General features: G+C 39.9%; 1 protein-coding gene and 1 long non-coding RNA gene across 8 annotated transcripts in view; one reads left to right on the top strand and one right to left on the bottom strand.

Annotated features, from left to right (window-relative positions):
* Positions 1 to 26718, bottom strand: part of Fhit (fragile histidine triad diadenosine triphosphatase) — a 1536882-nt gene that overhangs the window by 1205203 nt on the left and 304961 nt on the right. The gene's annotated exons all lie outside the window — the stretch shown is intronic.
* LOC121832198 (uncharacterized) lies at positions 1885 to 21017 on the top strand. Its single transcript, XR_013042237.1, has 4 exons — positions 1885 to 1986; positions 12667 to 12789; positions 15112 to 15329; positions 16465 to 21017. It is a non-coding gene; the product is annotated as an uncharacterized LOC121832198 (long non-coding RNA).

The following is a 26718-nucleotide window of genomic DNA, read 5'->3' as shown; positions in this document are numbered from 1 at the left end:
AGAATGGGACAGGGATATGAAATGTGCATGCAACAGAGGAAGGAGGTTCTGTGAGGGAAACCCTTCTTGGCACTCTACTAAAGTGGCCACAGGACACTGTTTTTTAAAGACATCAGCAGTGTCAGCAGCTCAAGAACCACATAGTCAAGAAACTCAGAGAAAGTATTATAGGCCTTTGTGTGAAACCAGGTAACAAGAATTTCTCTAGACCAGTGATTCTCAACCTGTGGATCCTGATAATTCATAACAGTAGCAAAATTAAGTTATGATGTAGCAATGAAAATAATTTTATGGTGGCAGTCACCACAACATGAAGAACTGTATTAAAAGGGTCACAGTGTTAGGAAGGTTGAGAACCACTGCTCTAGACTGAGGGCAAGAAACTTTGCATCTGAACTACATGCAGGATTTAGTGACAGTAGAAACCTAGCTGGAGCCAGAGTCTATAGGAAACAGGGACTTCAGCTCAGCTTACTGGAATGTCTCTTCTGCTCCTTAATTGAAATGTTACCCAGATTCTAAATCAAAATAAAGCCAATGTAGATCTTTAAATGAAATTTGTTGTCATTTTGTATTTTGACACTATTTAAATTTGTTAGAGAAAGTTAGATATTTATCTTAAAAGAAAGCGAATATTTCATTTCCAAAAGATCAGGAAAGCAATGTGAAACATTTGTCTTGTACATGGTTCATCAGAATGGCAAAGAAAATCTCAGTTATACCAGGAAACCACCAGCTCTTGGGCAGAAGAACAGCCAGCAGTGGGAAGACAAATTCATTCTGTGTTTTTAGAAAGACGCTGTTAGTTGTCAATGATTCAGGACCCAGTCAAAGTCTGTCACCACCCCAAGTCACCTCCCTCCTTAGATGAAGAGGACAATAAAATGTATTGCAATTTATTCATCAAAAACTACTGAGGCAATCTTCTCTTAAAGAAGGTTCTGGAAGGTCTCTCAGCACACCTTTTACATGATATTCATTTACCAAAGATGTACTGAAAGTGTCACTTGAGTTCTTCTCTCTCTCTCTCTCTCCCTCTCTCTCTCTCTCCCTCTCTCTCTCCCTCCCTCTCTCTCTCTCCCCCTCTCTCTCTCCCTCTCTTTCTCTCCCTTCTTCCCTCCTTTCTCTTTTCTCCCTCCTTCCTTCCTCCGTCTCTTCCTCCTCTGTCTGTCCCTCTCTCTCTCCCCTACCACCTTCACAAGACTTGAAAACACAGTCAAGTTCACTGCAAAGGACTCTAAGAACTAGGCAAACATCCTATCAGAGGTCTGGTAACTCAGGTCTTCAGAAATGTAGGTCACACTCAGAGTGGACTTCCTGGCTTTGACCCCACAGACTACCACCATTTCCAACCCTGCCAGTTGATGTAACCTTCCAGAGAACACAGAAGACCCTTCAAAGCCTACAGAGAAGACATGTCCTGGAGTCTAATTTCAAACCTGGTCTCATATCAGAGTCTTTCAAAATCAGCTTTTAAAGGTTATTTTGTGATGTCCTGATAAAGACCTCCAGCACTAGTGGCTTCTGTCTGATGGTGCCACAGAGTGAACCAGTAAGTCTGAAACAGAGGGAGAGGTGACACTATCTTTTTTACAGGTGGCAATATAGTGAAACAAGAAAGAACAATTAAAATTTAAAAGAATAATCTTTATTTATTCTAGTAATGCTATTCCTTAGATCAGCACTTTTTTAAAAAAAATCACTGTAAAATGCTGACAGTAATAATATGAAGGTGTCTACAAAAAAATTAAACCTTCTAACTAGTGGCTTCAAATGTTGCTTCCACCTTTACTTTAAACACACACATGTGCAGACACACATTCAGACCCACTGTATGACATCACTGAATCACTACTCTTGCTTCTAGAATAAGAACAAACAAATAGAATAAGAAGGAAGCCCACACCCCAGTCACCCGGAGGCCCGGAGTTCAAGAGGACTAGGTTTCTGTTTGGCAGTATTGGCAAAGGAAACACGGCCAAACAGGTATCTGCCTGGACTATGGAATTGAATCAGACTTGAAATTGAATTCTCATTTACCCATTGAGTAACATTGGCTAGTAACTCAATATCCTTGAACCCATTTCCTCCTCTGTAAACTGGAAAAGCTACTATTATAGAGACTAGATGAGGAAATAAATCTGTATCAGCCAGCTCTTGATCACTGTGACTAACACCCAAAGGAACAGTCTTAAAGGAGTGATTTACTTCAGCTCGAGGTAGCAAAGGTATTGGTTCATCTTTGGATCCACTGCTTTAGGTCCAAGGTATGGCTCAGCATCATGCTGAAGGGCATGGTTGAGCACAGCAGTCCACCTCACAGCAGTCAAGAACCAAAGAAAGATGGGCAAGGGTCGGGACAAGACACAACCTTTAAGGACACCCATGGCCTGCTTACGTCAGTGGGATGCCCATCATCTTCCATTAATGTCATAAAATTATGAATTCATAAGTGAATTAATCCCATAATTAGGGTAGAATCTTCATGATCCAATCATCTTTCAAAGACTAGACTAATTTAAAACCAGACTTTGACACATGCAATTTTTAGAGATCATTTTGTATACAAATTGTAACAGTATACAAGGACAGCGAGTGCCAGAAGATTCCACACCAAATATGTCAATATGAATTCAGAGTTATTTTGAACTTGTGGTGATTTAAAAGGAGTATATAGAAGAAAAACTCCTGTCTTCCCTCTGTTCTCATAAAGGTAGTATATGAACTCATAAAAGGACCCTCCCTATCCACGAGATAAGAGGAACTGGATACTCCCAGGCCTGATGTGTGCTTAAACAAGATGGATGTCTGGTGATAGTCATTCATCACGACAATTAACAACAGCAACTACTTGTACATAGAAGTGCTTGTTCTGGGATAAATCCTTCTCCCTGTACCATCCTAGATGTGTCAACTGGGGCCCCGTAAGTTAGAGTGACACATGACAGATCAACTACAGAAAAGCAAACCTTTATTAACATGTGCATTGTGTATACATGCTGGGAGTAGCCAGTAATAAGCAATGCCAACAGTGCAGAATTGTACTTGGCTTTGCACAGTTCTTAAAAGAGAACTACAGTTGTCAGGGAAATGACAAAACAAAGGAGCAGGTCTTTGTTTCTGGGTGGGAAATGGAAATGTTAGGAAGATAGAGATAAAGGGTACTTGGTAAAGTTTGCAATGGAGATTCTTCTAGCGTCTCTGTCAGCTGGTAAAGGTTTGAACATTCTCTAAGGGGAAACTAGGGGCCAGGATAATAACCTTCAAATCTCCATTTCCCCTAGTGACCTGCTTCTGCCAGACAGACCGAGTTCCTAAAGGCTCACCCTCCAGCTCCCACAAACAGCACCAGCCTGGGAAACAAATGTTCCAAGCATGAGGTGGGAAGATTTTGCATTCAAGCCAGGACAGCATCCTTTCTAAGTGGGCGGGGCTCTGCTGGGTGACTCACTGCTGCCCCACAAGGTATCAGCTGCACAGAGCAGCCGGAACTGACAGAGGCAGGTTGGCTTCCTCCACTGGCCTTGCTAGCCTTCTCTTTATGTCTGTGTGTTCTGGGAGACTTTTATCCAAGTGACCTACTTCCTGCAACATGGTCACACCTCTTTAGAGGATGGCTCCATGCACTCGGAGAGTGAAATCACAAGTCTCCACCTGAAAATGTAGTCTCAGACACAGCAACAGGGCCTTTCAGCCATTTCCCATTGATTAAGCACATCTGGAGGTCAAAGAGCAGGCAAGGTGGCTGGCTTTAATTCCAGAATGTGGGAGTATAGCAGGAATCTTAAAAGTTCTTATTAATAAAAATCAAACCTGAAGCCAGGTATTGGGGTGAATGCTGGAGGATCAGAGAGGCAGAACAGGCCACAGCTTCCTCATCTTGCCAATTCCTCAGCTGATCCTATTTCCTTAGACTGGAAGCCTCTGTGTCCTCATCCAAATGGATCTCAACTGAATTGCTTCTTGAAAGCCTGAAAGCTTAACCAGCTCTAGTTCCTTTCCTCACGCCTTAAATACCTTTCTGCTTTCTGCCATTACTTCTTGGGATTAAAGGCTCACTTCTTGGGATTAAAGGCATGTGTCACCATGCCTGGCTGTTTTCAGTGTGACTTTAAACTCACAGAGATTCAGATGGATCTCTGCCTCCCAAGTGATAGGATTAAAGGTATGTGCACCACCATTTTCTGGCCTTTATATCTAGTGGCTGTTCCATTCTCTGACCCCAGATAAGTTTACTAGGGTACACAATATTTAGGAGAACACAATACCACCACATAGGAGACAGAGGCAGGTAGATCTCTGTGAGTTCCAGGATGACTGTGTACATGAGTTCCAGTCTGGGCAACTCAATCAAAGCTACATGGTGAGACCTTGCCTCAAGAAAAAAAAAAAAAAAAAAAAAAACGGAAAGAAAGAAAGCCAGTCAAAAGGAGGTGTCTTTTGCAGACCAAGTGTGACAGGGTTACCTGTTACTTTTTTCACTTTCTTCTTTCTGTTCTCTTGAGTGGCTAAGCAGTCATTTGGTTTCAATTACACGGCTACATGCAAGTCTCCAATGGGAACATGAGAAAATTTAAAGTATGTTCTCTCCCCTCAAGGAACTTAAAATAATACAATCAGTGAAATGTGGCATACATATCCTGAAATTCTAATAACAAGAAAATACTACACTAATAAAATATTTTGGTAGCAGTGCAAGATAATAATGGAAATTATGTCCTAAGGCTATGAACCATCCACTTAATTCATTGTGCACACATTAACTACTCCCCAAGTTCAGAGGAGAGAATAGAAGAGAAGGGGAAGGTCCATGGAAGAAGAGGGTCATGAAGTCGGAAAGGCTTTGTACAGTAAGAGGAGGAGGGTGGACTTCCACAGGAGACCCAATGAGACGCACATGAAGTACTCCAGAGAGCCAAGGAGCCAGAGTGGGATCATAGGGACACACGGTCAGGAATAAGGATCCCTGCATGTTCTTAATGATGATTATAAATTCAATGTACCTCAAAGGATTTCCTGCCTCATAACATCTCCTTTATTTCTCTCTTTAGATATGGCCAGAAGCCATTTGTGGAATCCCCACCAGCAATATAAGCTAGTATTAATAATGAAGGATCTCTCACTAACCTTATAAATTTTACTATACCTGGTGGTGGAACAGGAACACAAACAAACGCTGTGTTGCAGTTGTCAAATGGCAGCTTGTAAACTTCACCTTCCCTGTTCAGGACTAGCGCTTTTGGTGTTGTTAAGCAGCAACTTGTAAATTTCCCTCTCCCTTAGAAAAACAGCATTAGAATGGAAGGTGCCGCTTAGAAGAAACATAAATTTCAGTCTCCACCACAGGAAAACAAACTCTGATTACACTACATAGTTCACACACCTCAGTGTGCTTTAGGACAGATCTGTGTGTAATGAGTTGCTTTTGTAGCAGCAGAGAATGAAATTCACAAGTTGTTATTTAACTTTTTTACAAGTGTATTTTTCTCCTGACTTTTGCCACCCACCTAACTAAGAACACAATATGAGCAGTAGGGTTTATGAACATCACCACACAGCTCTTCCTGTATAGTGATTAACAGAATTTTAAGCTTTGTTCTCAGGGGCTTGTGGTGCCACACACAATAGTAGAGAGGGATACGGCTTTGGGCTGTACATTTCAAACCACTGCTGTTTACGTAGCTGGGGGTATGATAGGCTTTTAAAAACATTGATAATACATAACATTACTAGCATTTAATTTCTGTTTGTTGTTGAAAAGAGTCCTTGATTTCTAGCATTTTCATAAGTGCCCCCATTAGAAGGTTACAGCCGGTGAGTTTGGTAATTTTGCCATTTTTTCAAACAAGTTTTTAAAGAGTTATTCTGAACATCAAGCATGGAGATTGTGGAACAAAGTGCTGAGCTGTATTCTGCAGGAACATTATGAAGGAAGGGGAGGTTCAACCTCAATAAAAATGTAAGGATATCCTAATAAAAGATATCCTACCAGAAGATGTGAAATCTCATACCAAGTACAATTCTCAGAACAAAACACAGCTACAACACAGCCTAGAAAGAATGAAGGACCTTTGTACAGCAGAGAACAAAAGGACAGACATATTAGTGCTTACAGTTGGTTACCTAACAGTTTTCAAAAAAGTCATATGTATATGAAAGAAGTAAAAATACAGAAATGCACTGGAAATGGGTCTCCCACTGCTGTTATGATCCAATGTACAGTCTTCAATCTGCACATATGTAAGCATACTCTATATATTCTTAAAGTCTGTGATCACAAACAATAGTATCTGTAGTCCATTTTTAACAGTATCACAGAGATGGTTCTACATATCGACACTCTTTGTGATAGCTTACCTGTTCTAGAGACTGTAAAACATGGATATAAAATTATATACTCAGTGAGTCCCCTATTGCTTGGACAATTATGCTGTGTTCAATCATTTGCTGGTTTGTAAATGCAATGCCATAATAAATATTTATTGTGCATAGATCCTTATGAACATACATGCCAATATTTCTAAGGCAAATGACAACAAAATGCAATAGGTAGGTCAAAGTATATCTGTATCTCAACATTTACAGGAAACTGAATTTCCAAAGAAAACATATAGATGAATGTTCTCTTTCACACTGCCAATATACTTGATACTAAAAGAATCCCCAAATTATCACAGGTTCATCATCCATTTCCCAATAACTGATGCCTTCATTCTTTAGTAGGATGAGGGCAAGATCATTTTATTTTGCTAGTGAGCATGAGAATTAATAATAATTATAATTAACATTTAGTATTATTGCTACAAGTTCAAGGCCATTCCATGATGCTCACCACACAGCATTCTCACTGTTCTGTAACCTTAACTGGTCAGACACATGTTTAATTTGCACACTTCCTTAGAACACAGATTATTTGCATTCTGCACACATCTTCAAAAAACCATTCACAAGTACATATTTCATGACTGAATATTTTTACATAACATCAGCTGGAGCCAATCGTTCCAGCATTCTTGCCAAGTGTCACAACCTGCTCTATTATATCAATAAGCAGCTTCCATTAGTCATTTTCTCCCCATGGTGACGACAGCTATAATAGCACACAGCAGTCTGATGAAGTTTGTAATACGAAGTGGAGATGAGGGTATTAAAAATTAGGCAAAATTAGAGTAGCTCACAGAAATATCCTACCTCCTCAGTAGTCATTCAGAAGGCCGATAACATTTCAGACACTGAGGAGTAAATACAGAAATTCAACTGCTTTTGAGAACATAGGAACACATTCTTGCCCCAGAGAGAACTCCGGGTCCCACTGACTAACTGGTCATTAAGTGCCATCTTAAGTCCAAAGAAGAATAAACTGAAAGTGTAAGTCTTAAATAGAATAGTCAAATGAAAATAAATGTCCATGATAAATGCTACTTTGAATGCGTTGTACACCAATAAATACATTAGAAGGCATAATATCAGGGACTTTCCCTCAAGATCTGTGTGCAGCCTGACCTTTTCCTGGGGGAGCTTAAAGCCAGCTCACTTTGCTGGCTTACAGTCAGTGACGACCAATGGCTTGCCCTTCTCCTTGTCTCTGTCAGTCCTTTCTATACACAAGAACTAAAGTAAAATTTTAAAATTATAAATCAGATCACATCATTCGTTTCCCTCTAGGCTTCCAGTGGTTTCTATTGCACTTAAAAATGGCTGGCCAGGCCCTCCAAAATACAGCCCTGTCAGCTACGTACTCTGCTGCTTCCTTCTCCTCCCCATTTTGGCTTCTATCACGCAAGATGTCAGCTCAGATCCTCTGGTCTTGCTGGTGCCACTTGCTGGAAGTCACCAGCTTCCTAGGCACCCCTCCTTTACTTCATGCAGACCTGTCCCCAGACGTTACCTCACTAGAGAGAGATTCATGGACCACTCAAAGAGATAAGCAAAAATGCCTTATAAATGCATGCTGGTCTATTTCCCTATACCACGTAGCTTTACCTAGCACTTTGCTACTGCTATATAAAATATGTATTATTTATTGTATATGATAATCGTGTGTACCATTGTGTATTATGTATATCATGTATGTTATTTATTATTTATGGAAATTATTTATATAAAATATACATGTACTTTTATATAATATATATTATATGTATCAATTATCAACATCAATTTTCAGAATGTAATTTCCATGAAGACAGAAAGTAAGGATATAAACTGTGCATCCTAAACATATATTAAAAAAATACTATTTCTGTGAATTATATCTCTCACTGAGGAAATAGCATTGATCTGACTTGACTCAAATTCATTCAATTCAGCATTTAATGGGTTCTTATTAGATGTGGCATTCTAGAAGGATAGGTTGCAGTATCTACTTCTCTCTCAGTGTGGAGATAGAAACTTAAATGCAATTTCAAGATGAATGATTAAAATGACAGTTTAAAACATTAATAATGAGGGGCAACGAGGAGGATAGGCAATGCCAGGAATCCTGAAAGGGACTGTGTAGGCTGAGAGAGTAAAGGAAAAAGAAGACTCGGACCCAAACAAGACATTTAATTAATCACCCACTCTAAGGCTTGGAGAACGTCAAGGAAGAGGGGACAGAAAGCGAGGGATCCAGAAGCGAGGGAGAAAGCTAGGAAACTCAGCTTCCAGGCATGGCACAGCCTGTCATTCATAGCATCTCTGGTCACCTGCATTGGGAAACTGTCGGAACACAGTCCACAAATGGAATCGTGCAAGGGGAATTCTGAGTGCTTGTGAGAAAACTTCAAGAAAACGAGGTAAGAGTCTTCTGACCTCAGTTTCTTCAAAGCACAGGATTGTTCTTGGAATGAGGTGTAGCAGACAGGAGTGAGTTTGCTTCAGCTGTTGTCACTCATGTGCCTCCATGGAAACCATGCTTCTGCCGTGTGCAGTTTGCCCTTGTGATTGAACGCCTTGCTCATGCTCAAGATTCTTCTTAACCCTCACAGAACAAACTGCCTGATATGCTGAATCAAGTTGGCTATTGCATGAAACTTTAGTCTGCCTCATTTTTAGGCTCTACTCTGCTAGGTTCACACTGCCAACTAGAGTGATACATAGGAAATAACAGGGTGAAAAGTAAGAGAATTCAGCATGCATTATAGATAGATATACAATCGTCAAGAACAAATGTAGTTTATAAAGGGAGAGAGAGACAGATGAAGATGATCTGGACAGACAACCAAGAGCGGGAAGGCACTCCAGGTGAGAGCACAGTTGGTACCAAACCAGACTACACCAGTGTTCCCCAAATCCCAGGCACAGAGTCCTGGTGCCATTTGGTCCTCTGAACCAACAGAATAAATTTCTTTCAGTTTCTGTTCTTGTTTATTCTTTCTAAAATTCATTGAGAAAGCAGAAATTCAGCAGTATTTATTTCTAAAACACCTCTGTAACACCTGGTGACCTGCATCACCTCATTTATTTCTGTGTTTCTGTCTAAAGTTTTCCTCTTCTATTTATGTAAAGATTTTTTCTTTTTATGAAATAACATATGATTTTCCTTGTATACAAACTTATACAAATAAAATCCAGTAGATTGTTTCCAAGCAAGACATTCGATCAATCATGGGTCTGGTGGCTGGAACACTTTGCCTAGACACAGAGCCCACTGGTAAAGTCATTGGAGAATGGCACTAAGTCAAATTTCTTGGAAACATGCCCTTTGCCTGTGAATATGCTATGCTTCTTATTTTTAGGATGGCAAGAATTATGACAGTCTTCAGTTTCATCGTTCAACTCCATTAGAAAGCTTAAAGACAAAGGTGAAAGATGTAAATGCTTCCTACAAAACAGAAAGGGCAAAAGCACAACCAGTTTCTAGGGTTTTGCTGTTGTACTTGTTTGATAAAAGGTGGTGAGTTGATTACCAGGTGGGCAAGAAACAAACGACACACAGATCATCCAGATGTGATAATTTATGGATTATCTGCAAAGGTGTGGCTATTGTGTGTGGGGGGGTGGGGGGGGACTGAATGCAATTTCTGGGGACAAGTCATCCAGCAGAGAAACTCCACAGCACAGGACAGGATGGAGGGATCAATGGGACGACACTTAGCCAACAAAAAGGGCTGTTTTCAAATATTCAAAGTACTTGCTGGGTATTAATCCACTAATTGCTAGTCAGTAGCTATATGCTTCCAACAGACAATCTAGGTCACATAGCCTAAAGTGAAACCCTAGCTACCATTCAAAAGGTCTGTGCTTCTGAGGAACACTGAACTTGCCTTTGTCAATAAAATAGGTGACAGTCACAGAGTCCACTATAGAGTGGATGTGGAGATGAAATGGGTACAGCATGTCAACCACTTAGCACAGTGTTTGTCTACAATAAACACCAGTGTCTGGGAATATGAGGAGAGCCCATCAGCATCAAAACAGTCAAGATAAATCTGTGGAGAAAAGCTTACACCTGTGGGACATCTCCATCTAAATTCTGTTAATTCTTCATCTGACTTGACAAGATGATTTATTGATGAACTATCTCAAAGGAATTCCAAAGAGAAAGCATTGTCTTGGCTGGTGGCGGCAATGCTGGTGGCAGTATAGAGGGAAAGAACTCCCTGTGAAATAACACCTGAAGCAAGTGAGACCAACATGAAACACCTCATCTCAGGAAAGATGAAGAGAGCTCGAAGCTGAATCACTCACCAGGTTAAGGCCCAGGAGGACAAGGGTAGACTGCAGGGCCAAGCCATCCTGCCACCACCAGCAGAAGAGCGATCTGGGTGTGGAGACTTTGGTCAGGGACAGAGAACTTTTCCCACAGACTCTGGAGTGTGACTGGCACTGATGAGAAGGGCAAGAAGAGGCCACTGGAGGCTTTCAATCAGGGAAGGGCATGACACCATGATGGCTTGATGGTAATTATAAAACTATTGCGGAGGTGGAGCTGGAGCGGAGGTGGCCGAGTGCTCGCCAAACATGCACAAAGGCCTGGGTTCCATCCCCAGCACTGCGGGAATCCACTGGGGTGGCTGTGCAAGGCTGCAGTTCCAGAATTCAAGTGGTGGAAGCTTGAGGTTCAGAAGTTTAAGGTTGTCTTTGTCAAGGCCAGTTTGAGCTACATATGACAGAAGAAGGCAATCACTACATGTAGGCTCCTGAGTCAGACTGAACAAGAAAAACCGAGACTCAAACATCAGTTTTCTTATTTTGTTATTGAAATTGTTTATACAATGTTGCTCACAAATTTTCTGGGGGAAGACCATATAAACACATGTTCATTCAATAACTCATTCATTCAAGATGTTTATTTAGTGCCTAAATATATACTAAAACATACAGGAACTTTTTTTTTTAATATCAAGAAAAGAAATGTTACAAGAAACACTGTAACAAACACAAAGACTTGAAGTTGGAATACAGCACAGTGGTAAAGGATTTGTTTATCATGTAGAAGACCTGGATTTGATTTCCAGCATCACATATACACCATCTGAGATTTGAAAAGCAAAGGACATTTCTGAGAGGTAAAAGTAAAATTTCAATATGCTAACACATACTCCAGGTTGGTTGTGGTGTACGATATGTGTGTGGTGGTGACTCATTCCTTTTTTCCACTAGAGTTGATGGTAAAAGCCCCAGCCGCAGTGGTATTTATTGGTGCTGGTGATATGATAGTGAATGCAAAAATATTTAAAATATTACAATAATGATTTTTCTCATTATATCTAATGCTATGCCAGTTATCAAGGGGGAGGCAGAGAACTGAAGTATAAGGCCTAAATTTAAGGAGGCTTGGAGAGATAATCAAATATTTTTAATTAAAATTTTTTTCTATTGAGAATAGATAGCCTTGAAAGTGTGTGTAAACTAAATATATTATATGTAAGTATATTAGTGACATTATAGTTTTTTAAATGACTTTATAAATGCCAGATAGTTTTGAATGTCAAATTCTCCCATGCCCTTAAAAAAAAAAGATATTATCACTGTGGATTGTCCAGTGGATTCCAGACCAGAACAGTCCACTTAACAGTAAAACCTTCATTCCTTGTACTTAGCAGTGATACCTCAACTGGTCAGACTCCCTTTGTCTTCTGACTCCTGTGTGCTGTAAAACAAGCAAGACACACGTGTCCATTTGGGGTATTTTGAGAAAGGGGGAAACATGTTCCAAAGCAACACTAACTTTCCCAACTCAGCCCCTGATCACACCTGGGCATTACAATGCAATAATGGTAATTTATTAATGCAGCTGGCCAGCCTCTGCTCACCAGAGAAAGCACAGGAAAATAAATGAGGCTTGCACACCAAGCAGAGGCAAACTTCTCCAGGCGCTGCCTGCAGCAGGGAGATACCTGCTAATAAAACACGGTTTGCAACTCCATTCATTATGCAGGAAGCCAGCCTCAAAAGGAATTCTGCAGAGGTGAAGTTCTTAAAGTGGAAATAAATAAATAAGCTCACCTGCCATGGTGGGGTCTCTGAGAATGGCTTGGAATGACTATCCACAGATAATCCACTGGGATGTGGTAAAGGCTCCTCAGATGTCAAGGGAGGTAATTATTCCTGACTTGCAGGGCCACATTTGCTGGATAAATTGGCCTCCTCCACTCATCCTTCTATGTGGGCACCTGATACAGAAACTGTTTAAAGCACATGAAATTTCTCTCTGAAATCATTTCTTTCTTATCATAACAGAGAAACAAAAATGAGCCCCAGGTGCTTGGCAAAGTAGTCTGATATTGGATGGGGACCCATTATCCTTGACCTTCACATCTTTACCTCTTCGGACTCATGGAGAATCCCCAGAAACTACTTCAGGTAAAGTGATACAGTGTCTTGGAGGTGCCTGCTTCTAAGAGAAAGCCACTGTTTCTACATTATAAAAAAATTGCATGAGTTGAAGTTAGTGATTTCTTTCTTTTTCTTTTTAAGTTTAAATTGGCCTGTTATCTGCTCAAAAGTTTAATCTACAAATGCTAGAGGCTCAGGTTATCTGGCCATGTTATCAACATGTTATTCATTAGCCATTTTTTTGGCACCCAACATGGGGACCAAATTTCCACACCAGGCCTGAGAACGCTGGGGTGGGGGAGATACAGCTCCTTTAGGAGGGGCTGCTGTTCAGCAGAGCACTTGAACAGTGGACATGCTAAGTAGAAACACCTGCCACAGTGCAGGCACCAACTTCCCAGAGCTTCAGAGGTTAAACACAGCTCCCAGTTAAAGGCAGGGATAGGCCAGGCCTGTAGGCTTAAGGCTCAGCTCTCACAGACCTGAGGAGGGGGTGGAGGGCCTAGCTGGTGCTTAGTAGTTAAAAGTTTGGCTCATGTGGTCAGGTGCACAGTAAAACAGGTTCAGACCAAAAATCCTTTAAACAAGTTACAGTGTGTGTAGGTGCTTAAGAAAGAAAATAAAATGGGTATAGATAGTTATAGGAAACAATAAGTAGTTTAAAAATAATTAGTAAAGTCTTTAAAGAAGGAGGAAAGTAACAGAAAAAAATAAGTCATGTAAAGATGGGAAATACTCAGGGAATCTGAATCCTGTATGGTGCTTTGTTGACTTTGAATTTTAAAAGCTGATGAGCAAATGGCAGCTGCTGAGAGACATGGGATTGTAAAAGGAGTTACTGAATTAAACCAGCCTAGATACATCAGGGATGTTGTGGAATAGTGATGTGTTACATTTGTTTATGTTGTGGAATATTACTTTAACTATGTAAAGATACGTTATAGTTGTTTCACCTTGTCTGCCTAGGGCACCTGATTGTTCTAATAAAATGTTGTACAGCCAATAGCTAGGCTGTAGAAGGATAGGTGAGGCTGGCAGGCAGAGAGAATAAGTAGGGGGAGGAAATTAGGCATCAAAGAACTTTCATATGGAGTTTTCTTTCATTGTGGCAAAGCTAGCCATTTGGACAAGAAATGGCCCTTGCCTCAACAGCTGACAGTGTACTCTACAAACTGAACAAGCAGGACATGAAGGAAAAAGACTGCCAAACTCTGTCAAGACAAGGTGGGACAGTCCTTCAAAATTCCTGCTTCATATAAAAGTCTGTCACATATTCTAGGGCCATAGGCCAAAGATTGATGCTCCAGTGTTGCGGAGGAACCCTGGGTGACTGTCCAGGCAGCAAGATGTCTCTATCATTTCTATAGTTTTGGAAGGTGCATGCTCTGAAATTCCTGTTTATTCAGGCAATATTTATCCTTCTTGGGTCTCTGATGGAGTTGAAGATGAGATAGTTATAGTTATACTTTTCTTTGTTATCAAATTCAGAAAAGAAATTCCCTAAAGTGATATAAGAGGATAAGGTTGAGAGACATAAAAGTTTAAATTGTTTATCTAAGAAAATGTTTTGAGGTCTAAGAAGATAGTTTTGGGTTGGTAATACAAGTTAGAATAGAAAGTGAATTAGGTACAAAACTTTGGACTCAACAAGATAGGATAGATAATAGAGTATTTTCTCTGAATTTGCCAAATACAAATGGACTGGGCATGGTGAATGCAATCCTTACTTGATAATTATTCTTATTGCATATAGTTTTACTGTGTTAGAGTTAAAACCTTTCCTTTCTATTTAGACAAAAAGAGGGAAACAAATGTTAGGGGACATTTGATCACACTGTGAACCCTGAGTTTGCATTTGGATTAATTAAATAAAATTAACCTTGGGTCAGGAGGCTGCATTAGCAACTATTTGACAGAAAGTAATCACAGAGCACCAGAGGTCATCCAGGAGAGATAGAGAGACACAGGAAGTAGTAGGGTGGAGTTTGGAGTGGCAAAGTTTTGTGTGGTTTGGCAAAGCAGAAGCACGGGTCTTCCATAAATGCCAACAGGAAAAGAGGGTTAATGAGTTGCTACTCAGCCTCTGAATTTTTATCAGTCTTTGAATCTTGAGCCTTACTTATAAATAGAGCAATAGAGATTTGGTTAAAGCTACCTTTAGCAGCAGTGAGCGGCAGGGCCAGCACATAGACGAGCAGCATTCCCATCTGGCTGTGGCCTGAGCAGCCAGTCCCCTGCTGGAGAAGCAGGCCAGTTACTGCTAAGTTGCAAAGGCTGGCTGAGATAGCAGCAGATTAGGGTGCAGCCACTGTGCCAAAGTTAAAACAACGCATTTCCATTTCTTTCCAGGCTCTCCTCTTCAATTACCAAGACAACCTTAGCATTTCTCCATCTTGCATTCTTTAGAAAACAATTCTGACAGGTGACTGCCACCAGCTATCACTTCTGAAGCCAGCAATGAAATGCCAGAGGAGGAACAGTTAATTACAATTGTAGACTCCATTTTGCATCCTTTCATAGTCAATAAATATACAATTAAAGATGCCTCTCAGCACACGATGCAGCAGGTATAAGGTACATTCTTGAATAACATTTGGTTGTTAAAAATCAAAACCTATCAATGTTAACTGAGTACTTGGTAAACTTCTTGCTTCATTGATTGTAAAACTCATTTAGCTCAGCTATCACAGTGAATTTAATATTGAGATCTATTAAGAAGGTGTTTTCAAGAAGTAAAAGGCTGGGGAAATAGCTACTGGTAACGTATCTGCTGTGCCAACATGGGGACATGGGTTGGATCCCCAGAACCTACATTAAGAAAGTCAGGCATGGTAGTGTGGACTTGTAATCTCAGTACCATGGAGATAAAGATAGGTGGATTTCTGGGGCTTATTGCCATGTAGCCTAGCCTAATTGATGAGCCTCTGGCATGAATGACCATAGATCAAGAAACAAAATGGATGGCTTCTGAGTAATGGCACCCAAGGATAAAGTTTGGCTTCCATATACAAGAATAGAGGATGTGTACCAAAACACAGAAACAAAGAAGCACACACACACACACACACACACACACACACACACACATACACACACACACACACACACACACACACACACACACACACACACACACACAGTGTTTTCCAGAAATAAGTCAAGGAACTTTTTTGCAATACACAGGTAACTTCCTGGAATAACCCATGTCTCACTTACTCTGCACAGGCTTGCCTGAATTCTTATTTCTTACCAATTTTCTTACACTCCCAATTAACTACAAAAGACTAAGAAAGAAATGGCAGAGGACAGCAGCTAAGAACTCAGACTCTGGAGGCAAATGTGTATTTCCACCCTGTGCTCACAACACAATGAACACCACACTGAAAGTGCTTGGTGCATTCTGGAGCCTCTGTGTCCTCATTGGAGGAAGTGGCCTCCTGTTTACAGGGCTGGTGAGAAGATGAAGAGACATAATCTGTAGAAGCCTAAATGTTAACTGGAGCTTTATGATAATTAGTAAATATAATGTGTTTCTCCTAGTTGATATTAATCTGATAATTGTATCCCCTAGAAGAGCCTGGCAACTTAAGGACATTCATTCATTTGATTTACAGCAGTCTACCCTTTGGACATGTTTCAAAATGCTAGTGAATGCCTGAAACTTAAGACAAAACAGTTTATATATACTGTGGTTTCTTCTAGATTCCTTTCTCACTTGACAGAGAACCATTTCATGGCTTTTTCTTGTCATATGTATATCGACACATCACATCACCTGTCTTATGCTTTCAGATGACTGTAAGTAAAATTAAAGGTTACTTGAATTACTTGAATTACTCCCCAGTGGATCTGATAACTGAGACAGCTTCTAAGTGACTCAACAGGAAGTAGCATATAAAATATGGATACACTGCACAAACAGATGATTGGTATCTTAAGTGACATAGAGTTTTCATCATAGCACTTAAAAAAATGCCCAGTTTAAAAACCTACAAAGTGTTTGCTTCTAGAATTTCAGATTTCACATTTGTAGACAATGGATGGGTGAGGATATGTGAAACTCCAGAATGTGAAAGAAACCACTGGTAAGGTAAGGATGACTCCATTCATTTACACATTATGCTACTCAGCTACTCATTATTCTGCACAGGAACTAATAAAGGGCGTTTCAGATTCCCTTACTCCTGAATGTTAACACTTATTTTTAGTATAGACCTATAAGGGAAAGAAGTAAAGGAAAATGAAAGTTTAAAATCTTTTCCAAAGCTGCTGGCTCTTTCAGCTCTGCTTGTAAATGAACTCAATGTGAATCCAACTGCACTTGCTAGGGAGCACTTGTGAAAGTCCCTGACTTATGCAGAAGTATTTGCTTGTTTTCACGGGTTTATCCCCAGTAGAGCTTGATAAAGCTGACAACCCAGTGATTTTATTAAACTCTGATCAATTCCAGCATTAAAATAAAAAACAAAAACCATATAGAAATAACATTGGCAGTGGCTATTTAAATTTCCCAGTAGATGCCAAAAATAATAAAAGGATACTTAAATGACCATTTTTGAGCATAGCCAACAGCATGTGGCCAATTATCCAACTACATGAAAAATCATGTGGATTTTTTTTAAACCAGAATATTAGAGTTTGATATGCATAATTTGGAGCACAAATGGCTGCCTCACCATGGTGTGCAGAGCTATTCAAGCTGAAATATGAGTACACTTTGATGATGGTTCGCTAAGGAGTGATTAAGTGGGCATCATGGTGCAAAGTTGATACTGGTGCACCAGCAAGTCACTGGTGAACACAAGTGAGGAAATATCATTGTGCTAAGAGTTCTTCTCTGTTTATTTCTGTCACACATTCTGGAGGCAGCATAATTACACATGCTCTTTACAAGTACACAAAACAAAGCTGGGCAGGGTGAGTGCCTTAGACCAGAGGACAAATTCAGAGCTGGCAGTCTGTTTCCTCCACTCCTCTCTTCATGCCCAGTTTACATTTTTCTCTATAGAAATTTGCCTTTGTTTTTGACACAGCTTTCAGCATGAGCTCAGGCTGGACGTGAACTCACTGGCTTCAGTGTCAACTACATGTCCCACAACACCCAGATTTCACATGACTTCATGAACTCCACTCCCATGCTTTCCTCCTGTTGAGCTAAGATATGGTGAGGGGCGCAGAGGATGGAGGACAGAGGTTAGGGTACTCACCTCCCACCCCTGACCCTTATCCCATTGCACAGCTGTAGATTTTGGGAAATGTCCGTGTTTTATAGTTCCTCATGGATGCTCTTCTAGTTCCTCACTAGGGCTTTCACTGGGTGTAGGTAACTGCATTCTCAGTTTACCCATTCAGGTTTCCATAGGTGCTGCATCATCTTCTCCAGTCCTTTTAGCTCTACTCATTTCACTGTTAATATGTCACTCAGTAACTGTCCAGTAGTCCCTCAGTCTGGTGGGTTACCTATTTCTACTAGAGAAAACAAAGCAGTTCCTAACAGTTAGTACTTATCTCATTTGTACTTATCTCTTTAGCACCCACCTACAAGCAACTACTCTACCATTACTATGTAGCCATTCTACCTATAAGAAAGGGCAGACTTCAAACAATTAGCTTGCAGAAATAAATTCTAAGAACATAATTAAGGATAAGCTCAAATATATTTTAACAAATGTGCTCAGGGTGGTTTGTACAGTCGTTACCCCTCAACCAAGCTTTTGACTTCTGTGGTTTCAGTTATTTGTTGTCAACTCCATCCACCAAAAATATTAAATAGAAAGTTCTAGAAGTAAATGAACACATGTAATATCATCATAACTCGATCCCACCTGAGATACAAATAATGTTGTGCAGTATATCCATATTGTATATGCTATTGTGCATTAGTAACCTTAATTATTGGAGCAAATGTTGTAGAATTGCAATGCTTCTGCTCAAGAAAACTTTAAGTCATAGTTTAATGCTATATTACAATGTCTATGCTATTTATCTCATTTCAGCAGCTCATTATAGAACAATGAGTCATCTCATATCATCACAAGAAGTATGAATTATTGCAGTAAAATCTTTTGAGAGAGTGTATTTACAGAACTTTTATTGTAGTGTATTACTATAATCACTGTATTATATTATTTTGCAAATCTCCTACTATGCCTAATTTACAAATTAAACTTAATCATTTGTCTATACATATGATTAAACAGTAAATATAGGAGTTGGTATATCTGTGGTTTGAAGTATCCACTAGGGAATTTCAGACTGTGTCCCCTACAAATAAGGAAAAATAATAACTTAAGTTTTCAATATATGAAATTAGATTAACCAATGAAGGTATATCAACATAAAAATATTATGTAATTTTAAAAGCTACATATAGTTTGTGACATAAACATTCATATTTTATCTTAGCCAAAATGGAAATGATAGTATATTTACAGTGTAATTAACTGCAAGTTAATTAATTAATTTGTATGAAATAATCCATTACACATAATTTGTATGTGTAATGGATTTGAATATTTGACATATGTGAATAAAATTTAAAATAATTTTAGTAGAAATATAGTACAAAGCACATACACAATTATCAAACATATACTGGTGGCATGAAAAAATTAAGAAAAACATGAAATTTTACTGCTCAAAACATGAAAACTAACACTTCAATGTGTAATCAACAAAAATTAACTATATATTAAATTATTTTCTCTAGTAAGTCTCATAAATCTGATATGTACTTTACACATACAGAACACACCAGTTCGTTCATGCCACACATTAAGTGCTCAAGCACCCCATCTGGCCAGTAGCTGAAGGACTAGACACCTTGTCACACTTCAGATGCAGGTGTAAAGAGGAGGCACTATCGCACTTTTCCTCTTTCCTTTCTGGCAATTACCATTCACCCCTTTGTTGCTGGCATACACTGCTTCTGCATTTGGAACAGGTTTTACAAACTGCTAACTGCTTTGTCTGAAATAGTGACTTTCTGACTGTGATGGGTGATGTTGCTCTGTGTGCTGTGAATGTGTTGCTCTGATTGGTTGATAGATAAAATGCTGATTGGCCAGTAGCCAGGCAGGAAGTATAGGTGGGATAAGCAGACAAGGAGAATTTTGGGAAGAGGAAGGCTGAGTCAGGAGTCACCAGCATACCATCCAGGGAGCGGCATGTAATGGCACACTGGTAAAGCCACAGAACACTTGGTGACATAAAGATTAACAGAAATGGGCTGAGTTTAAGTGTAAGAGCTAGTCAATAGTAATCCTGAGTTAATGGCCAAGCAGTTTTAGTTAATATTAGGCTCTGTGTGTTGACTTGGGTCTGAGTGGCTGTGGATCGGGTGGGACACAGAAAAACTTTCAGCTACAACTTTGTCTCTGAAATACTCTTGTGCTCCTCTCCATTGCAATCTACACGTGGAACGCTTCCGAGCTGGACACTGCTATCCTTTCTTGCTATCCCTTCATGTTTCCTTTGGATGGATACAGAGTGTCAGCCACTGGGCATGAGTAAGAAACAATTGCTCCTCTTCAGAGTAGCTGCTGAGGCGGCCCCACTCCAGCAGTGCTGCCTGGATCTGTCAGGACTTGCGACTCTGTGATAGCACCGGATGGGCTGTGGGGGACATGGAATGGGGCCAGAAACTGCTTAATTTGAGGTTAATTAAATAGTGATGACAAGCCTTAATCTCCAACTCGTCATCAGATTGTAAACACTAACTGCAGCTGCAGCCATCTGCAATAAGCTGTGGAGAGAGACCTTCACCAGAATGAAATGAGCAGGAAGCTGGGAAGCAGCGTCTGAGAAATCCAAGCCTTGTACCTGGAATAATGGACATCTAAGAGGAGACCAACAGAGGAAGGAAAGTATTCAAGATGCTTTCTGTACAGCACTACCAAAGGGGAAAAATTCTGCATCCATCACGTGCACTAGGAGGCTGGAAGAAACAAGGTGTAGATGTAAAATTGTCAAGCTGACAACTTGGAAAAAACTACAACAGCTCTGCCTCCATTAGCCATTGATGGATGTCTACAAACAACCCACAGAAGTGAGGCTCCGGACACATGGACAGACACTATCGGTGGAGATCACTAGAGAGAGGGCACTGTGGAGGCTACAATGTGTGAGGAACTACCAGGAGCTAAGCACTTCACTTACAATTTGTTACTTCTCAAAGTGCTAATATACTTGGTATTATTCTATTCATTTTAAAGACTATACAGAATTCAAATAAAATACATGAATCCTGAAAGAGGATATAAAGCTAATTGTTTTTCTAATTTTAACTCAGTCATGGATTTTTCCTTTTTTTGTGTATGGTGGATGATAAGTGTAACAAGATGGAGCAAAAGTGTAAAGTCCTGTGTAAATCACTACCACTTCAGAATGAATATTTGAACTGTAGAGAAGTTCATTAAGAAGGGTAGACTTTGGCTCTGGCTAATCCAGAAGTGTGACTTTTAAAAATGTTTTTATTGGTTCTTTTATAATTTCACACAATGAATTCTGATTATTTTGATTATATTCACACTCCTTCCCCAATCCTCCCAGATCTCCTCCACCTCTCTTCCTACCCTACTTCATGTGCACTTTCTCTCTCTCTCTCTCTCTCTCTCTCTCTCTCTCTCTCTCTCTCTCTCTCTCTCTCTCTCTCTTCATCCATCCATCCAGTTTGTGTGAGGTCTTCCATGGAGTGTACATAATATACCAGGTGTATCACAGTGTGACATTTTCATTTGCAGTTTCTTTACAATAATGTTTTAATAAAGAATAAAATAAAAAGACCAGAGTACCAAATTTCACTGAAGCCCTCTGCCTCGTAAGGACTTGTAAAAGGCAGGTGGAACCCAGACTTCTTCCTGCAAATCCAAACTTCATACGCTGCCCTGCCCAGAGCTGTGGTGCAGGACTGAGTGGGTGGTAATTAGGAAACAAAAGTTAAGTTAAAATTCATCGAAGGAAGGCTGCCCCAGCGAAGGAGCCCAGATGGTCTGGGCAAAGTCCATGGGCCGTGTTGGAGAGCACCTCTGAGGAGACTTTTCATGGCCCCACTTCCATGGGGGACACTTTCTCCTTCCTGCAGACCCAGGCCAGGGTTAATTCTTTCTCTGCAGTGGAGCCCTCCCAGGAACTCCTGGTAAGACAGGAATGTGACACAGTGTTGAAAGGAAATGAACTGGAAGGGAGACGGACATCTCCAGGGTCTGGGCACACTGCTCCAGACGATAAGAAATAAGGTGACAGAATAAGTGTGTCAACTGGAAATCAGAGACAAATGGAAAGAGCCATGACAGCCGCTGTTAATGAACATAAAGGTTTAACTCATCCATCCTTTCCAAATCTTTTGGGACAAGGAAAATGCTCATTCACCCATTTTGTCCCTGATTTTGTGATAATGCTAGAAAAATAACAATGAACACAATTGTCCTGTCAGGGTGCAGAGACTAATAGCAATTGCCCATTACTAATAATAAAAAAAAATCACACAAAGTGGAAAATTATAACTGTTCTGAATAATGGGTATAAATAATGGGAATAAAACGTTATGATTGTGCACAAGATATAGGATGAGAACCAACAGAGGAACCAGGAATAATTTGCAATTCATTACTGAAGAAGCTTCAAACTATAGTCCAGATATGCCACCCCTCTGCCCCTACCAAGAACACACTCCTCTCCAGGCATTAGAAGTGGCTTCTTAGACTATTTTATACAAACTATTTCCTTAGATAGCAGTTAGAATGGGCTAGATTGAATTTCCATAGAACCAGGAAATCTGTGCAAAAAATAGTCATTTTCTACAGGAGCAAGCCAAAACAGTCCTGTGAAGAGCTAGCCTCTAAGCATCTCAGCACACCCTGACTCCTGTCTCTTGTGCTCACTGCTCTGCAGGCTTCATGAGGACAGGGGCTGCTGCTCTTGCCCATCACAGAACATCAGGAAATGGCACAGAGCACATATCAAGTACTTGTGAAACAGGTAATGTACTGCTGTGGGCCCTATAATTGAGCTTTCATGAATAATTAATAAACATGAACACCAGTCAATCATTCATCTCCTGATTAATAGTCAGGGTCCCTTGTCCAAACAGCCACTTAATTCCATTAAAAGTTAACACTTTTACCCAGAACAAAGGTACACCGTGTGTAGCATGTGCAGGGTTCCACTTTCAGTAAGCAATTAATTAGTGTAAAAAGACTGAGTCTGCACGCTAAAGCGACCGGCACAGGCTGCCCTCGCTCATTCCGACCGGCACGAGCCGGGAGTAGCCAGCACTGCCAGTTTCTCCTCTGGTTTTTAAAGATTAGCCAGGAAAATGGAGTTCTGAAAATAGAGAAAATAACGTGGACAGGTTGCCATGTTGTGCTGGCACGCAGGCTGACACTGTGTTTGTTACCGATTTGAGTGCTACTCCTCCTGTGAAATGAAGAGTACGTTAGAGCAAATCAATAGGAAACCGAGATGCTATATGTAAAATGTTAGGAGTCTATTCATTGGAAAATCATGAACCATGTGATAGAACTAAGCCAGGTCAGAGCTAAATTAAATTATTGATCTACACTCATTTTCCCTTTTCTGTGTGACATCTCCTAATTTTTATACCATACATTATTGCCTATACAGAAAATGAATCATTTTGTTCTAGGCTCAGCATGTCTTGTGGCTGAAAATTTTCTAAAAATTAATTGCCTTCTTTGTACAGTCAGATTTATAAAATGAGCGCTGCTCACACAAACACCTAAACACTCAACATAATATTTATAAACTTTTATAACATGACCTCAAGGGGAAAGAAAGCAATTTTCATTTTTTCTAAATACAAAGAAAAATGAAATGTTGTTTTCTCTTAGCAGCATTCCACATACTTTAGAATTCTTGATGTATCTCATTGATGAGACCAAAATGCATTCACTTAACTTTTTAGAAATTGTCCTGCTGATCAAAGTGATTCAATCAACATTTTGTGAATTGAAGGCTTTTCAATCTCTACACCAAAAGCTTCCTTGAGATGTGTAACCTCAAAATCCATCAATAGTCTTACCAATTGCTTTAGGGATTTCTTTAAATATATATTTTAAAAAACATTCCCCATCAGCCCCAAAGTGACAGAGGAATGTGTATTGAATTAGGATTTTTCTCTCACCTACTGAGAAGGGAAATTGTACAAATAGTTTGTAGGAAATATAAATTCCAGATGATGTTAATTCATGAAAAAAGCTGACACAAGAGTTTGAGGTAGCAATGGTCTCTGATTTGCAGCTATATTTAGTCAGTAACTCTTGCTTCTGAGAAAATATTTTCACTCTAACGAAGTAGTGTAAGCCATGGAGACTCTTTCTTTGACTCCAGTAGAGATATGCTTATTCTGATTTGTGCTCAAAATGAGGCAGAAATCATTCCTAAATGTTCAGTTGAACATTTACATTAAAATACAGTGAAAGACATTTTTAGACTATGATAAGCCAAACATGCAGGCTTACAGACTATCAGCCCCTCTCCGGTGAAAAGTCTGACTGCAGCATGTCCCATTGGCTGTCACTGTGAGAAGCCGCCAGCATTAGGGACATGTCGCACAGTCACACACAAATGCCAGTTCCTGTCTCTGGCACAATGGGACTCCAGCCTCATAGCTGGACTAAGGGACAAGCTATCTCTTCAGGGCGTTTCCAAAGCCACTAGAAATCAATGTCATCCCAATGAGGACTCCAGGAGAAAGTTAAATACCAGTAGCCAGGAAAATAAAAAATGAAAAACAAAATATGTCTCTTGTGTCACAGTCTCTCCCACGGTGCTTCTGTCAGGTGACAAGAAGCAATGAAGAAAACAGAGCAAGCAGTAGTGGAAGGCAGAAAACTCAGACTGGTAGAACTGAAAATGAAAAGGGTTACCATCTCCAACTGGAAGACCTTCTGCTTCCTACTGGGTGGGGGAGAGCAGGTTTGTCGCTCTGAGCCTCTATGGAAGTTGTAGCTACCTTATACGCATTTTTCCTCACTGGATTTTGGCTCCTTTGGCCTTGATGTTCTCAGAATATAGCATAGGATGCATTTCTCAATGATAAACTTCATTAAACAAATTCACAAGACCAATACATAAAATCAAATATGTCAAAAGCAGCCTAACATTTGCAATGTTGTACCCATGTCAGCATGACCAGTACACTCACTCCCATCCTGTAGACATCCTCACACCAAACCCAGTCTCAGTCATGCAGCTATTTGATGTGTAAAGAGTTTACTTGATGAATTGAACATTGAATGGCATCAGGAGAGATGGAGTCACCAGTGGGAGGGAGCACATACTGTACACTGGCAACAGAATCCTGAATCCATTGCCATGACAGGAATGGCCCTGCCAATAGAAAAACAACTCTCCAAGTTCCTCCCAGGAGGCCCATCTCCTGAAAAGAGAACCACAACTATGCCCCTTCCCTACTTCCACCAGAGATTAGACACAATTGAAGGGTAACACATTTTTTCCTAAAAAACACCATTTTCTATTTGCAAATTAAAATATATTCATTGTGAAAAATGAATATATAATGAAGTGTAGAACAAAATATTGTATTCCTATATTGTATGACATAATGTATAATATAATGTATGTATAATGAAAAATTATAGGTTAATATTTTTCAGTCTCTTTCTAGAATACACACACACACACAATCTTATGCTTATAATAGAAAATCTTCATTTTGCAGATAAGAAGCAATTATAGGTAATTTCCCATGATATAACCTGATACATGTACTTAAGTTCATATCCTAAATGCTACTTGGTTTCTCTTTTAATTAGTAAAGGCTCCTACGAGCTTTCCATATCACTGAATAACACCATAGAGACAATCCCACAGATAGCTCTTTGCCACAACCTCTGATTATTTTGTCAGGGAATGTTCCCATATACAGAAGTACTGTTGCACAGGCTAGCACACCCATTCATTCACCCAACCATGACACATGCTACTGAGGCTGGCACACCCATTCATTCACCCAACCATGACACATGCTACTGAGGCTGGCACACCCATTCATTCACCCAACCATGACACATGCTACTGAGGCTGGCACACCCATTCATTCACCCAACCATGACACATGCTACACAGGCTAGCATACCCATTCATTTATCCAACCATGACACATGCTACTGAGGCTGGCACACCCATTCATTCACCCAACCATGACACATGCTATTGAGGTTGGCACACCCATTCATTCACCCAACCATGACACATGCTACACAGGCTAGCATACCCATTCATTTATCCAACCATGACACATGCTACTGAGGCTGGCACACCCATTCATTCATACAGTAACCCAACCATGACATGTGCTACTGAGGCTGGCACACCCAATCATTCATACAGTAACCCAACCATGACACGTGCTACTGAGGCTGGCACACCCATTCATTCATACAGTAACCCCATCATGGCACATGCTACTGTAACTATACAACTGAAAGCTTGTGAGTTTTACTCTTTGGTCCTTCAGAGAAAAGGTTTGCCAACCCTTACCTTGAGTGGAATTAGCTACAGATAGGCTAGAGACATCCATGCCACAACAGGATGCTCTGTACAGTTTGTTAGACCCACAGCAGATCAATCCTTTTCAAAGACTATTTCTACTTTAGTGTTTTATATATATATATATTTGGTCCCAAGTTTCCCTGTGATATAACTTTATGAACATTAGAAGACATTAAAGAACACAGAGAAACACAACTCCATTATTTTTAACTATAGAAATGATTATAACTCAAGACATGAATGAGAAAACCAAGCAAGTTGTTATAAAAATTTGTTTATTTGGAAATATTATATAATCATGTAAAATAAAAATAAATATAAATATATTTTGTTAAACATTTAATATAAAACTGATTACTAGGCTATTTTATGTCTCAGGTCTTTGACTTGAAAGCTGAGACTCTTAGACTGGATTCCTTT

The sequence above is a fragment of the Peromyscus maniculatus genome, chromosome 9, assembly GCF_049852395.1.
Source record: "Peromyscus maniculatus bairdii isolate BWxNUB_F1_BW_parent chromosome 9, HU_Pman_BW_mat_3.1, whole genome shotgun sequence".
In the NCBI taxonomy this organism is placed as follows: Eukaryota; Metazoa; Chordata; class Mammalia; order Rodentia; family Cricetidae; genus Peromyscus; species Peromyscus maniculatus.
This window is presented reverse-complemented; position numbering and strand designations above follow the sequence as displayed.